Source organism: Hyperolius riggenbachi, chromosome 4 (genome assembly GCF_040937935.1).
Source record: "Hyperolius riggenbachi isolate aHypRig1 chromosome 4, aHypRig1.pri, whole genome shotgun sequence".
In the NCBI taxonomy this organism is placed as follows: Eukaryota; Metazoa; Chordata; class Amphibia; order Anura; family Hyperoliidae; genus Hyperolius; species Hyperolius riggenbachi.
In genome coordinates, this window is record NC_090649.1 from 407,067,755 (window position 1) to 407,084,119 (window position 16,365).

A 16,365-nucleotide genomic window follows, 5' to 3' on the forward strand; every position below is an offset into this window, starting at 1 on the left:
TCAGGTAGCACGCTGCTTCTATGCTTCCCAGTGAGTGCCCACATGCACACAGTGAGCCGGCTTACAGAGGAAGACCATGCCACTGCTAAGTACCATCACTGCCACTGTTCCCCAATCCACGCACTGCTTCCAGCTCCCAGCAGTGCATCAACAGGCAGCTACTTATCAGCGTTTGGCACGTGATGTGAGTGAAGGCAGTATTACAGTATGTGCTAGCTTTTTGTCACCCCCTCTCACTCTGTCACCCAGAGTACCCTGCCCCCAACGCCTTTTTTTAGGGTCTATACAAAGATGTCAGTCAGACTCTCTACTTGCTTGCAAGCTGTTTTGAACTAAGCCCCTGCTGTTCAGTAAGTGTTTTTGAAAATAAAGGAAACCCTGAAAATCCCCAAAACCTGTCACATCTGTCAGATTTTTACTGCCTTCTGTATGTGACCGTGATAGTGGTCCTTAAAGCATATTGGGGGAATGGGTAAGGTATACTTATATTTGTCCTGCACTAAATTATAGGGAGACAACAGAGATTTTTCCTCCTATTTTACTAATATTCCACCTCCGTCTTGAAAGGACATGGAGGCAGGTTATTTTATGAGGTGGTAAAGGCTTTCCTGCTACCCTTTACAAGGTACCCAACAGTACTGCAAGCCATATGGCCTGGTTTGTTACAGGGAGTGGGGGTGGGGGTGAATGGTGGTTCCACTCTTCATACTTGTTTGGCTCCCATTATTGGCCACCTGGGCTTCATGGTTAGGTATCTTTTTTCTTTTTTTTATAACTGTGTACGATATGTACTATACAGTATGTTTATGCATGTCTCTGGATATCTCAAGGGCATCATTGACTTTAAACGTTCAGCATGTACATAACTCACAGCAGCGATGCCCCATCTATTCTATAATCAATCTTCCTACCACCCCCTATATGCAGCATAGGGATCATTTTGATATTATGATATCACCTATTCTGGGCACTGAATTGGGACTATTCTTCCACCATGGAGTGGCGCCATATACGGTTATCTTCCTTCGAGTCCCGACTCCCGATCATATGATATGATGTGATCGGGACCCGAAGGAGGATGTCAGCATACCTTGCTGCTCCATGGTGGAAGATTAAGCACCCAGAATAGGCAAATAGCAAAGTATTACCTATGCTAATCTGTATATAGAAGTGGCAGGTGTCTGGGGAGGCAGAAAAGTAGGCAAGCACTGCAGTGTACAAAAAACATAATAAAAGGGGCAGGAAAACGTTTAAAAAGTCATTTTAAAAATGGGGGAAAAACAGATTGAGGTTGCATTGCCATGCGTCACAGGTCACCATTTTCACAAGGTTTGCTTCCCTGTAATTTTTGCAATTCTTGTAATATATGTGATGCATTGTGATGTTTACAGGCACCAAATGGTCACATTTTTATCTCAGAATCCCTGAGTCTTGCAATGGAATTCACAATTAAAAATTATTTTCAGGGAAGTAATTTGAATTGCATGAGGTTTCTAAGTGGATGTAATAGCAGATGTATTACTTGCGCTAATCTGTATGTCTAAACAATGGTCCTTTCTGAGAAGAACATTTCAATCCAATATCAAGGGGGAAATGCCACAATTGCTTTCCTACAGCTAAGATCTCCAAAGAAAAGCCCCTTTTCATTGTTTAATGCCTTGTAGTGTCATGAGAGGTTACTATGCACTAGAGATATCAGGAGAGAATAGCTAAAGGTCACCCGTAATTAAGCTATGGTCCATGTAACAGAAGAGGCTTTCATATTATCTCCTTTGGCTTGGATAAGTCGGAGCTATTTATAAGCCTTGCAGCAAGCGGTTGCATATACATTTGTGCTTTGTGAGTGGCATTCCAGGCAACTTGGCGATGATAATTTTATCACTGTTATGAATCTTATTAATGCAGATTTTAGTATTTTAGAAGTAAATATACAGAATAAAATTGTGAAATATATTTATATAATGTTTATATACTACTATTATAAAAGATGTTGTTTGTGTTGTACAGCAAAAGACTGATTGCTAAGCAGTGTTATTTTTAATTTTCAGTAATACAAATAATTTTATATGTTTAAAAAAATATTTACAGAAGAATTACTGGTAATCTGGATTAATAATAATAATAACAACAACAATAATAATTCTACTACAATAAAACTTGAATATTTATAGGACAACTTAGGCAAGAGGTATATGGAAGCTGTCAGATTTATTTCCTTTTAACCAATACCAGTTACTTGGCTGTCCTGCTGATCCTCTGCCTCTAATACTTTTAGCCATGGACCCTGAACAAGCATGCAGCAGATCAGGTTTTTTCAGACATTATTTTCAGATCTGATAAGATTAGCTGCATGCATGTTTCTGGTGTGATTCAGACACTACTGCAGCCAAATAGATAAGCAGGGCTGCCAGGCAATTGGTATTGTTTGAAAGGAAAATAGTATTAAATAAACATTATATAATTATATTTCATAACTTAATTCTGTATATTTACTTCTAAAATGCTAAAATCTGCATTTATAAGATTTATAACAGTCTTCATATACGTCTCACTCCAGTTGTCCTTTAAGTTACTGGTGGATTAATGAAAACAGTATTTTAACCTCATGTATCTATTCATAATCGTTATTGTTACTATTATTATAATCATCTTCTTCAATGGTGAACTATATATATATATATATATATATATATATATATATATGTGTGTATATACAGTGGGGTGCGAAAGTTTGGATTTTTCTGTATAAATTGTTGGTTTTTTTCGACGATAAAAAATGAGAAGTGAAATGAAGCTTATTGGATTTACAGAAAGTGCACAATAATTGTTTAAATAAAATTAGACAGGTGCATTAAATTTGGGCACCACAAAAAATAAATTAAATCAATATTTAGTAGATCCTCCTTTTGCAGAAATTACAGCTTCTAAACACTTCCTGTGGGTTCCAATGAGAGTCTGGATTCTGGTTGAAGGCATTTTGGACCATTCCTCTTTACAAAACATCTCAGGTTTGATGGCTTCCAAGCATGGACAGCTCTCTTTAACTCACACCACAGATTTTCAATTATATTCAGGTCTGGGGACTAAGATGGCAATTCCAGAAAGTTGTACTTGTTCCTCTGCATGAATGCCTTAGTGGATTTTGAGCAGTGTTTAGAGTCATTATCATGTTGAAAGATCAAGCTGTGGCGCAGATTCAGATTTGTCACTGATTCCTGGACATTAGTCTTCAGTTGTAGGTCTGTGGTGCTGGGCTGTGGGTTGACTCTGACTGTTCTCACCATTTGTCGCTTCTGTTTATACTAGATTTTTCTTGGTCTGCCACTTTGAGCCTTAACTCGAACTGAGCTTGTGGTCTTCCATTTCCTCAATATGTCCCTAACTGTGGAAACAGACAGCTGAAATCTTTGAGACAGCTTTCTGTATTCTTCCCCTAAACTATGATGGTGAACAATCTTTGTATTCAGGTCATTTGAGAGTTGTTTTGAGACCCCCATGTTGCTACTCTTCAGAGAACATTTAAAGAGGAGGGAAATTTACAATTGACCCCCTTAAATACTTTTTCTTATAATTAGATTCACCTGTGTATGTAGGTCAGGGGTCACTGAGCTTACCAAGCCAATTTGAGTTCCAATAATTAACTCTAAAGGTTTTGGAATCAATAAAATAACAACAGTGCCCAAATGTATGCACCTGCCTAATTTTATTTAAACAATTATTGCACACTTTCTGTAAATCTAATCAACTTGATTTCACTTCTCAAATATCACTGTGTGTTTCCTATATGATATATTTAACGGACATTTTTTATCATAACAACCAACGATGTATACAGGAAAATCATGACGATTGACAAGGTTGCCCAAACTTTCGCATCCCACTGTATATATATACATATATATATATATATATATATATATATACATGTGTATATACCGTATATATATATATATATATATATATATATATATATATATATATATACATATATATACATATATATATATATATATATATATATATATATATATATATATATATATATATATATATACAGTGGGGTACAGTGAATGAACTAGAGATGTTTTGTATAGAGGAATGGGCCAAAATATCTTCAACCAGAATCCAGACTCTCATTAGAACCTACAGGAAGCGTTTAGAGGCTGTAACTTCTGCATAAGGCGGATCTACTATATATTGATTTCATATTTTTCAAGAAGTTTATAAGGGCACTAATGATAGCATATAAGTGAACATATATGTGATATAGGAAAGCATAGAGAGCAATATAAAGGTAGCCCTGGCTGAGTGAGTTTACAGCCTAATGGTGGCCATATACTATGCGATCAGTGATAGATTAGAGATATGATCAGTATCTTACAGATAAATCACTTCCTCTTTGCACTATTCGATATTAGACAAGATTTCAGGAGAAATCTTGTATAATATCAACTTGATTGCTGCAGCCACTAGCTTTGTGCAGTACCAGCCTATGGGAAACATCAATCATGACCCCCTCCCATCAGGACCTGTCAGATCACACAAAAGAGTGGACACGTCCAATTTATTTTTGATCAGTATATTCATTTAAATATAGAAACCATCATAGTTTCGATGCATTTTCATTGGATTGAATGTTTATATTAAATCTAACATCAAATCTATTGAAACAATCGTATAGTGCATTGGGCACCGTAAAAGTACCCTAATTTTTCCACAGTAAGAAAAGTGCCCTATTTAATAAATAATCCTTTCCTATTGTCATGGAAGATTCTTATCTCTTCTATATGCAGCTGAGGTCCTTTTGTAAACTATATGAACCCAGAAATTAAACATTCTTCTGACTGATATTTGTACTGATGACTTATATATTTATATGAATTATCTAAACCACATATTTATCATCTCTTTTTTCCCAGCAAACAAATTAATAAAAATGAAACCTAAGTTTTCTCCATCTATCCTTTTTAATTTCAGTAGATCATTTTTGCATTCTCTTCCAATATGCTTTCTTATGGTATAAATCTGGCCTTGAGTTCTACCAAAACTTTGTTCCACCTGCCCAAACTTCAAGTTACCTGTCAAATAAATATCAAATTAGTGAAGCATCTAGAGCAGTGATGGCTAACCTTGGCACTCCAGCTGTGACAAAACTACAAATACCATCATGCCTCTTCCTCCCTGAGTTATGCTTAGAGCTGTCAGAGTATTTGCAATGCCTCATGGGACTTGTAGTTCCACCACAGCTGGAGTGCCAAGGTTAGCCACACTGATCTAGAGGGTATTTGTAAAGGACGTATAACCAGCCCTTAGTCATAGCCATACAATCACACAGAGACAACATGCATAGAAATAAGGGGCTTCACCCATGAGAAGCGTGTGGAGCCAACAATCCATCAAAGGCACACAGGCAGCAAAAAAACTTGAAGGAAGTAAGTGTTCAACATGAGAGTAAATAAGGAGGGCAAAGAGCAATAGGAGACTAAAGTACATAAAAAAGATTGAGATTCCATTTGGCATTAACACCCTGTAGTCAATAAGCATCCCACATATATAAAAACATCCAGTGATGCAGGCACATATTCATGTAATGCAATAAGTACAGTAGAAATGAGAAGCACCAGGGAGGACTCCGACTTTGTGAGCTTACATTCTAAAGGTTCGCACCCACCTAGCAATATTTTGCATGATTTTTCCAACGACCTGACGATTTTCTGAGTGAGGAGTGACTGTTCCTGTGATCTTGTGATGTGGGTACAAGAGCGTGAGAGCGTGATTAGGCAAACAACGCTTTGCGACGTTCGGCCATAACAACCTCATGCCGGATCTTGAAGATCCCCGATGACTCCCGCGCAAAGTGCTACGATCATTTGAACTCTTGTTTGCGCCTGTTATGTGCCATGATGTGACATTGCATGCTCCCGTGGGCAGGAAGATGGATCAGGGAATGCTTGTTGACAGGGGACATCGCTGTGATCCATCTTCCTGCATTGTCAGGTAAGTACTCAGCTTCAGGGACAGTGAGGTGGAGTCACTAGGTAAGGAGGCAAAGGGGCTATGAGATCAGACAGAGAGCCTCAACTTTTGATGCAGATGTGAATATATTATAAGAATAACAAATGCATTTGCATAATTCTGACATGTAAGCTTTACACTTACATATAAAGGGCAATAACACAGAAGTTTGCACACCTAACTAGTTAATGTATGAAATAATGCATTGATCATTGATAATTACAAACAAATACTCGAATACAAGTCGACCTAGTGTATAAGTCAACTCTAATATACAACCCTCTTAAAGAGAACCCGAGGTGTGTTTAAAGAATGTTATCTGCATACAGAGGCTGGATCTGCCTATACAGCCCAGCCTCTGTTGCTATCTTAAACCCCACTAAGGTCCCCCTGCACTCTGCAATCCCTCATAAATCACAGCCATGCTGTGAGGCTGTGTTTACATGCGTAGTGTCAGTCTCAGCTGCTCCCCCGCCTCCTGCATAGCTCCGGTCCCTGCCCCCGTCCCTTCCCTCCAATCAGCAGGGAGGGAAGGGATGCAGGCAGGGACTGGAGTTCTGCAAGAGGCGGGGAGAGCAGCAGACTGACACTATAGAGATAAACACAGCCAGCTCTGACAAGCTGTTTGTCAGCAGCGTGGCTGTGATTTATGAGGGATTGCCGAGTGCAGGGGGACCTTAGGGGGGTTTGGGATAGCAACAGAGGCTGGGCTGTATAGGCAGATCCAGCCTCTGTATGCAGATAATATTCTTCAAACCCACCTCGGGTTCTCTTTAAGCTGGATTATTTTATTGACTCAAGTATAATTCTACCCAGCAAAGTTAATGGCTGCACTTGGGGTTCAGGAGAGGTTAATGACTGTACAGCATTCATTATCCCCTCCTGTCCCTTAAGTGCAGCCAATACCTCCTCCAAGCCCCCAAGTGCTGCAATTATTCACTCCCTTTTATGCAGCCCAGTATTTCCCCCCTGCCCTTTCCTTGCTAATTGTTGTGGCCAGGACTTTTAGACCTGTGTTTTCTTGGCATTTCCTTTCCTTACAGTATCACTTGCTGCAGGGTAAATTGCTGCAAATGTCACTATTAGTACACACATTACTCAGTGTGCTTAGTGTTGCCCGTGACTCGAGAATATACTTTTATGAAGTGAATCAGACCTAAATTTCTAGACTTATACTCGAGTATATACAGTATGTGATGATACTTTTGTTCATGGGTAAAACCACGTGTGATGTGCAACATTTACTCACGGTAGCCACACATATAATTTTGTTAGTGAATCAACACCATAAAACAGTGACTATCACCATTCCTAGTGCCGGGACAGAGAGCGATAGAACAAAGGTCATGCAATCATAAGCAACCTGTTTGTTATGGGTAATGTTTCTGCTTGTTTCTCCTTCTCTCATGCTACTAAAAATTAATGCTGGTGCACTCAATGTGCCAACTATACATTCCCTGAGACAATCAATCAAATTTTAAAATGTGTTTGACATTTATGGCCACCGTAAATTAATGTAGTAATACTTTGCATCCTATATTTTATGTTTACAGTCTTTTAAAAGTTGGCACATGGTTGGAAAGGGTGGCCGGAGGACAGGTTTATATTATTGCTCTCTTGTCAGTAGTGTTATACTGCATAATGGATGCAATTGGATAAGTGGTGATTTAATAGAGAGGAGATTATTTTAACCAAGTACTGGCAAAGGCATACTCATAGTCTTCTGTATAATTTACAGGTGAGAGAAGTACAGTATTGCTCTCATCCTTTTTTCCCACAAAGGATTATCTATGGCATACCCTGCTCGTATGTATGTGTATGCTGCCGGTATGTGTACGCCGGTAGTGAGCTGGGTGCAGGGTGAGCCAAATCATGGCTCACCCTCCTGCCGCTCAAATTCCTGGCAGCAAAAAATACACCATCACATTGACATGGTTGCTGTCTGGCATGTAAATCTGTAGCAGCAGGAAATGAAGCAGGTGGTTTCAGCACTTGGCGTTAAACTAGGCACCCCATAGCTGTAATGATATACTGCACGGGGTGCATGAAGGTATTTCAAGGGCTCAAATTACACCTCCCTCCAAGGTGCGACAACATAATGGCAAAGGTACAATGTGGAGACAATGCAACATTTTGCAGGTTATAACACACACAATATGTTTCATAGCATAATTCATACAAGTGCTCATTAACCCTCCTGGCGGTATGAAAAATTTCGCCAGGAGGCAGCGCGGCAGTTTTTTTTTTGTTAAATCATGTAACGAGCCCAGGGCTCGCTACATGATAGCCGCTGCTCAGCGGCATCCCCCCGCCCGCTTCGATCGCCTTCGGTGATCTCCGATCAGGAAATCCCGTTCAAAGAACAGGATTTCCTGGAGGGTTTCCCCCGTCGCCATGGCGACGGGGCGGGATGACGTCGCCGACGTCAGCGATGTCGTGACGTCATTGGGAGTCCCGATCCACCCCTCGGCGCTGCCTGGCACTGATTGGCCAGGCAGCGCTCGGGGTCTGGGGGGGGGGGGCGCGCGCCGCAACGGATAGCGGCGATTGGGCGCGGGGCGGCGGCGATCGGTGTGCTGGCGCAGCTAGCAAAGTGCTACCTGCGTCCAGCAAAAAAAAAATTAAGAAAATCCGCCGAGCAGGGCGGAGAAAACCTCCTGCGCGGCTTACCCCGAACTACGTTCGGGGTTACCGCCAGGAAGGTTAAGTGCACATATTATCCAGAAAGTCACTGAAGAAGGCATACATTTAAAAGTCATGCCTGTAAAATGGGCACAAGATATTGCAGAAAGTAAAATTTAGGTCAGTTTACCGATATTCTACTATACCCATCTGTAACCTAAACCTCGCACTAACGCTCCCCCAGCTATGCCTAACACTAGCCCTCACCTACCTAGAATCAGAATAAGATTTATTTCAAAGTACAATGGCCCTGAATTGGTTTTGGCACATACAGGGTTGGAGATGGTAAAGTATTGCATAGAGGTCAAGTGATTCGAGGCATGTTCATTTATTATTTTCAACTGGCTTGGGGGAACGCTTGTTCCCTTTTACCAATCCCTCCCTTCTTTCTCACGGCCGCCAGGAACGAGCAGCAGGCACGCACACGTGTGCGTGCCCTCGCAACGTGATTACAGGACTCATCTGTACGACCTATTGGCCGTACACAGGCACAAACTGGATGAGCATATACGTCCACTTTGTGTGAAGTTAATATTCTTTTCTTTATGAACATTCTAATCGCGCTGTATACAATGAACAGAGGAGCCAAAAGTATAAGATTAGATTAAATGAGCTTAAAAAACAACTTAAATGGCAAAATTGAAGGAGGAAGTGGTGGTCTTACCTCCCTCAAGCAGACACGACAACGACTGCGATTCAGACAGTTAAACACATTTATTAGGAACTCCAAAAAGATTCTAATCGCGCTAGTGTTCTAATTTTGTATCATAGGCAAAGATCTATTTCGTTTCATTTAATCACATTATTTTATCTCCTTATTTTTCCACTATTTTTGGTTGAACCCAATTACCTAATATTTGTAAAGAACAGCTTTTTGTATTTGCACACATTGACTGTAGGACATGCAAATAAAAGGCAAACCTGAAACTAGATGAATGGAGTTGTGTGCCTGCCCTGAATTTCCCATGGATGGTTATTCGTGACCTCACCATAATGTTGGTACAACTCCAATCAGTCAAAATAAAGCCTGCACACTCCTGTCACTTGAACCCCCTGAGGCACTAATTAAATAAAATAAAGATTTTGCGAGAAAACAAGAGGCAGATGAGTCAGGGAGATGTTTCTTTTATAAGAACGCCAGACAATACTATCATGTCTATAAACTTTCATGAGGTCCAGTTAAAATGGCTATAAATAAATAAAATGATCTGCTATCACTAACTTGTTAGTAGTATCATGTAGCAAGGAGAGCCACTTAGCACTGAATGAATTTATTTATTAGGGTTAATTAGACAAGGTTGTGTTACTCAGTAAAGATTAGGTTGAGAAGGCAAGACAAGTTCCAATTCAAAACTCAATTCCACTTTTGTTGAGAGGGGAAAACATAATTTCATGCTTTTTAAAGATTTCCGAAAGCATTGTGACAGCTTGCTTATATTGTTTTTGTGTGCATATTCAAACACAGGCATCCTAAACAGTTTCTAACAAAAACATGCCAGATAGGAGTGTAACAGCTTGCTTCAGTCACTTGATTAGTCAAGGTGGGAGGCATGGGCACAGCAATCACTCCTGTGACCCCTGCCATCACAGGGGGGCCCAGAGGCTTTGGGGGCCCGCCTCTTTCCTCTTTCCAACCACAAGTGCAGCCAATTGGCAAGGAAACCTCCCCATTCGCTCACAAAAAAATGTCTCTGCCACCTCCTCCATCATGCAGAGTAGTGAGTAGCAGGAGCATTTGTCATTTTTTTCCTGCTTTCAGATGCTGCTTCTTAGCAGAACACTCTTTGCTGCCATCATTGGTCCCTGAACCCCACAAGGGTCTCTCTTGGGATAATCAAGAGACCCTTGTGGGGTTCAGGGACCAATGATGCTCGGATACCCCCCAATCAATCGGCCGTGATTGAAAACAAATATGAAAATTCTATGATTAATTTCCGGATTTGAAACGGACTCATGAATTCGACACAGATTTTTTTCTGTGAATGAGGCACTCACAGAAATTCACGCCCGTGATCACGGAAATGATCACGGAAATGATCATGAAACAGCATTTTAGCTAATAACAAGGCCCCCATACATGCTACAATCCCCCAAATTGCATGGCTTATAAAGGTCATAAGGGGCTACAACTTAAAAAAAATCCAAAAAGAACTTTTAGTTTTTGAGAAAATGGATTTTAAAGTTGAATCAACACTTTAAAGTGAACCTTAAGTGTCCCAAAAAAATGAGTTTTACTCACCTGGGGCTTACCTCAGCCCCCTGCAGCTGATCGGTGCCCACGACGAGTCGCTCTGATGCTCCGGGTCCCGCTGGCGGCCACTTCCGGTTTCGCCGTCAGGACCCGTCAGGCTGGGGAACGCGGCTGATACTACGCGTTCCCAGCCAAAATAGCACCCCTATGCGGCCATATGTCCGCATACGGGTGCCTATGCGGACATATGGCCGCATAGGGGTGCTATTTTGGCTGGGAACGCGTAGTATCAGCCGCGTTCCCCAGCCTGACGGGTCCTGACGGCGAAACCGGAAGTGGCCGCCAGCGGGACCCGGAGCATCAGAGCGACTCGTCGTGGGCACCGATCAGCTGCAGGGGGCTGAGGTAAGCCCCAGGTGAGTAAAACTCATTTTTTTTGGGACACTTAAGGTTCACTTTAAATGCGGCTATTAATTGGTAATAAGTGGTTTTAAACCGGGAAATACACTTTAAGCAATCACAGAGGTGAAGGTGAGTCCCAATGTTACATGGCAGTGATGGTACCACTGGAGGAGGATGAGTGGCCGACGCCACAAAAACACCCAGAGAGGTTTTTGTAAATATTTTTTTTCCTGGCAGTGATAGCAATGACATGGCAGCAAAGTAAGTTGTCCATAGCCGCACAGCGACCCAAGGTGCTGAAAATGGGCGACACCGGTGTCGGCTGACTCGGCACAGGCTGTGCTGCTGATGGACACCTCTCTGCTGCACCCACTACAGCTGAGCGCCCTCTCCCTGGCCATGGACCAGTCCCAGAAGCGGCGGAGGCAATGGCACTCCCTCTCCTGCCACACCCACAACCCCTGTCAGACATGTTGTATACTATGCACAATATTTCGAGGTAGAGAACGTACGCTGCTTTTTACAGTCAATACGTGTGTGTGGGCCTGGGGACAGATGGAATATAACAGGGGGCTTTTATTGATTTTTCAGAGAAAAAAAAAATACTGAATACAGTAAAATAGAACACGAAAATCAGTGGACAATGCAGTGGTCTGCCTGCACTATGCACACAGCAAACTAACCGGCTGCACGCTAGTAGCAAACTACAAGGTCACTGACTAAACTTAGTGACTGAACAACTGTGGCAGTGACTGCAACTAACTAAAGTTGATCACTAGCTGGTTGGCTTATAACTGAAGTTGATCACTAGTTGGTTGGCTTAGCTAACTAACAAGTATGCAGTAATAGAGCAGTAGAATCAGTGTGAAGTTGAACCTGCCTGCCTGCACTAAGCACAGCAATCAGTACACTCTCTCACTGACAACTACACTGACTACAACTAACTTAAAGGACTTATGAGGCCAATTTTAGAAAAAGAAATTAAAAAAGTTAGATACCTGCATCAGTTTGTAAGGCACGGAGGACGCCGTCCATGCCCTCCGTGCCGTTCCACCGGGTCCCCGCCGCTCAATACTCCCCCGAACGGGCCCCCGACTGCACGGCCCGGGCGGGCTCTCCAGACTGAACAAAGATGGCCACCAGAGCTAGCCACGGCTGCGCAGTCCGCATACCCACGAGTGCGGCTGCGCAGCTCTAGGGCCAACCCCCCGATCCATGTAACAGGCTGTTTCCTGTAGCGTGGATTGGGGGGTTGGCCTAAGAGCTGCGCAGACTGCACAGCCGCGGCCAGCTCTGGCGGCCATCTTTGTGCAGGCTGGAGAGCCCGACCCGGGGTCCGTTCGGGGGGCTATTGAGCTGCGGGGACCCCTCGGAACGGCACGGAGGGCGCGGACGGCGTCCTCCGTGCCTTACAAACTGATGCAGGTATCTAACTTTTTAAAAAAAAAATTCTAAAATTGGCCTCGTAAGTCCTTTAAGTAATCACTCACTGGCTAGCTAGCTGAATACAAGTATCAGATACAGTATAAGGGAAATGTAAGGACTGAAAACGTTCTTGCTGATGTACAATATGGCCTGGAGATGATCCTCTCAGTGCCACAGAGTCTAGCAAGGACGGAGCTCTGGAAATGGCCCCCACTTTATATACAGGAGGGGAAGGCAGAGCCTCCCCTCCTATGATTGGTTTCTAGGGCCTGGCTGGGGGCCTCTGATTGGCCCAGGGATGTCAATTCTGCCCATTTCCGCCCAATCACGTCCTAATCACGGATTTCTACCGCAATCATGGCCGTAACCGCATTTAGAATATTTGCAATCATGGAATTTCCGTGGCCGGTTTCCGTGATCCAGAAACGATCATGGATTCGGATTCGGAAGTCAAATAGTGAAAAAGTGCCCGTGAATCACGGCTATTCCGTGATCACTGAAATTATCTGAGCACCACTGTTGGGGACCATGGGGGCCCCATGCTATCATTTTTGCAGGGAGCCCTATTTAGTCTAGTTATACCCTTGAGGATGTTCTGTGTAGCTAATTACAAAGGGACAGACATGGCAGTGTAGGCTAGCAGGCTATAGCTTAAACAGAGAATTGTTTCCATGGTTGCAAAGAAAAACAATTCAAAGTTATTGGGACATTTACAAATTAAATGCAAAAATAGTTTATTAACATTGCATTTCAAAATAAGTAATGTAGCACTGATACAAGCTTTCAATAACAAAAAATGTCAACTATATGAAGGAGTGAAATAATTTAATTTCTATTCTGTTTTAAAGAAAATATTCTCCATATCTTTTTGCATTACTCATTCCTCTGGCAAACTGAAAATATAAAATCTAAACAAAGCAGTATATTTAAAGTGTACCTGTGATGAAGACTTTTAAAGATTTATACATACCTGGGGCTTCCTCCAGCCCCCTTTAGTCTGTGGGCTCTCTCAGAGTCCATCAGGCCCTGTTCGTTCTCTCACAGTCAGACCCAGTTAAGTCCCTGATAGAGATGGCCCAAACAGGTCGCCAGCGGACAGTTCCGACGAATTTCCACTGTTTGTATTCTCGGCGAACTGCAAACATATGGCGTGTTCAACCCGCCACCTATACATCATCATGGAGCCAAACTTTGAAGCCTTACCTCACAGTCAGCAGACACATTGCAGCCAATCAGCTAGCACCCCCTCCTGGAAACCCCCCCCCCCACCCCCCCCCCCCCCCCCCTATTACAAAGCAATTGCGGTGACCATGTTGGATTCATTCTGTGCTGGCTGCCTGCTGTTAGTGAGAGCAGGGTCAGACTTGTTGCAGATAGGTAGGGAAGGCATTAGCTAGGCCTGTGTTCTTGTTCCTCACTTGCTGTGAAAACACTCCAAACAGCCCTTTTGAAGGCTAGTACATCGGTCTCCTGTTGTTGTTTTTTTTATTTTGTGTGTGAGACACTCCACAGCCCACTGACACCCAGAGCTGTGTGCACATTACTGCTGTTGCTACATTAAGTTGCATGCACAGTACCACTCCAGTGCATTGTATTTCAATCACTTTTACATCATTTTTGTGGCCATAAACAGTCTTTGTAGGTTTTAAAATTCACCTGCCCATTGAAGTCTATGGCAGTTCACCGGGTTCGCATGCTCGTGAACATTTGCAGAAGTTTGCATTTGCTTTTTGTGAATGGAAAATTCTATGTTCGTGACATCTCTAGTCCCTGACTGAAACACTTGGGGACTACTGCGTGGCCCTGTCCACAAGCCGCTTTGGTCTCTCCCCCGTGGACGGAAGTGTTTTAAGCCTACACAGTTATAAGCCTTAACTAACTGTGCAGATGCAGAATGCTCCCCACCATGGGAGTGTGACCAGGGAGGCATTACTAACAGGGCCGTGCAGTAGTCCCCAACTTCCAGTGCTGACAGTGGGAGAATGGAGGGGTCTAGACGGATACCTAGGCCCCCCACAGACTACGGTGGCATAGGGAAGCCCCAGGTAAGTATAAATTCTTTTGTTGACTTAGTCACAGATTTACTTTAACGAATAAAAGGAATACGTTTTGAATCAGGATGATACCATTTATTGGCTAACTTAAAAGAAAAAGCTTTCGACTATAAAGCCTTTCTCAGACTAGGAGTTGTCCTTTTCTTTTAAGTTAGCCAATAAATGGTATCCTCCTGATTCAAAACGTATTTCTTTTACTTTTAACAGAGTACAATGCTCCACTGCTACTACTTTAAAGAATCAAGAACAATCAATTTCAGCAGATAGATAAATACTGCCCAGCTATCTGATTTGCCCTTTGTGTCTTCACACAACATCCATAAATTAACTCAGTGTCATTTACCCTATAAAAATGCAGTTATAATTATTTTGAAAACTAAGACATAAACTTGAGTAGAGCATAGGATCCTCTAATAAGCACTAAACCTACTTATTCATTAATAAAAATGCTAAACAAAGCTTTCAAGCAACTATTGATAATACAAACATGCAAACATCTTACCATAAAAAGAGACAAACTGTTATCTGAAAGCAGTTTATTGCAAAATTATAATTTAGATGCTGCTTAACGTATAGATGCACGCATAAAAGTAAGATAACTATTCTTTTTTTGTTTTGTTTCTTTCTTTTGAAAATTTCCTGCTGTTTTCCTAATCTAGATTAATCCATCCATTCATAAAAATGACCTACATTTTCCCTAAACCTGCTTTCTTATTATCTAACTAGACTAATAAGACATCTCAGTAATTATCCTTCCCAAGGATAACTGCTTGCAAATTAGCATCAGCTGGGAATATGTATTCTTATTAAGACAAGTGCTCACTAATCATGTTGCTCTACGGCAGAGAAAATACACTTTTTATGGCACTGGCCATATATCCTCGGAATAAAAATACCCAAACAATAATCCCTAAGTATACAGAAGTCCAAGCATTAAAAGGAAATAAAGCAGCTGCTTCAGTTAACATATGTATAGTGATAACACTCCATTAGTTTCAATAATTTACAGCATATTGACACATTTTCAAATTAATTTCAAAAATTTAAATTTTTAACATTGCCTCTGCCATATTGATTAATAAAAGGGGAATATATATATATATATATATATATATATATATATATATATATATATATATATATATATATATTTTGTGCAAACATATCTGTATATGTACTATTTACAGCTTTACCAATATTTATTGACAGTAAATTCAGTATCTATTTTTATAAATATCTAAATATCTGTATTGATTATTATTATTTTTTAATTTGATGCAATTGTTGTTATTGCTCATATTATTATTATATATATACTTTTGGTTTTGTTATTATATTTTAAACTTGCTGCCATGAGGTGGAGTGACAAACACAAGACTCAACTCGATTTATGGCCTACAAAATAACAAAAAGAATATATTAGCCTGTAAACCACTGACAAAATTTATAACAATAATCATACTTATTAACAATATCACTAAGAATTAAAATCTCAGTGGATTCACCAAAATAAATATTTTACAGATATTACAACACTGTCATACACAATTGAAGAAAGTGTTTTATTGCTGTCTGTAGACTAGCACAACTGGAAAT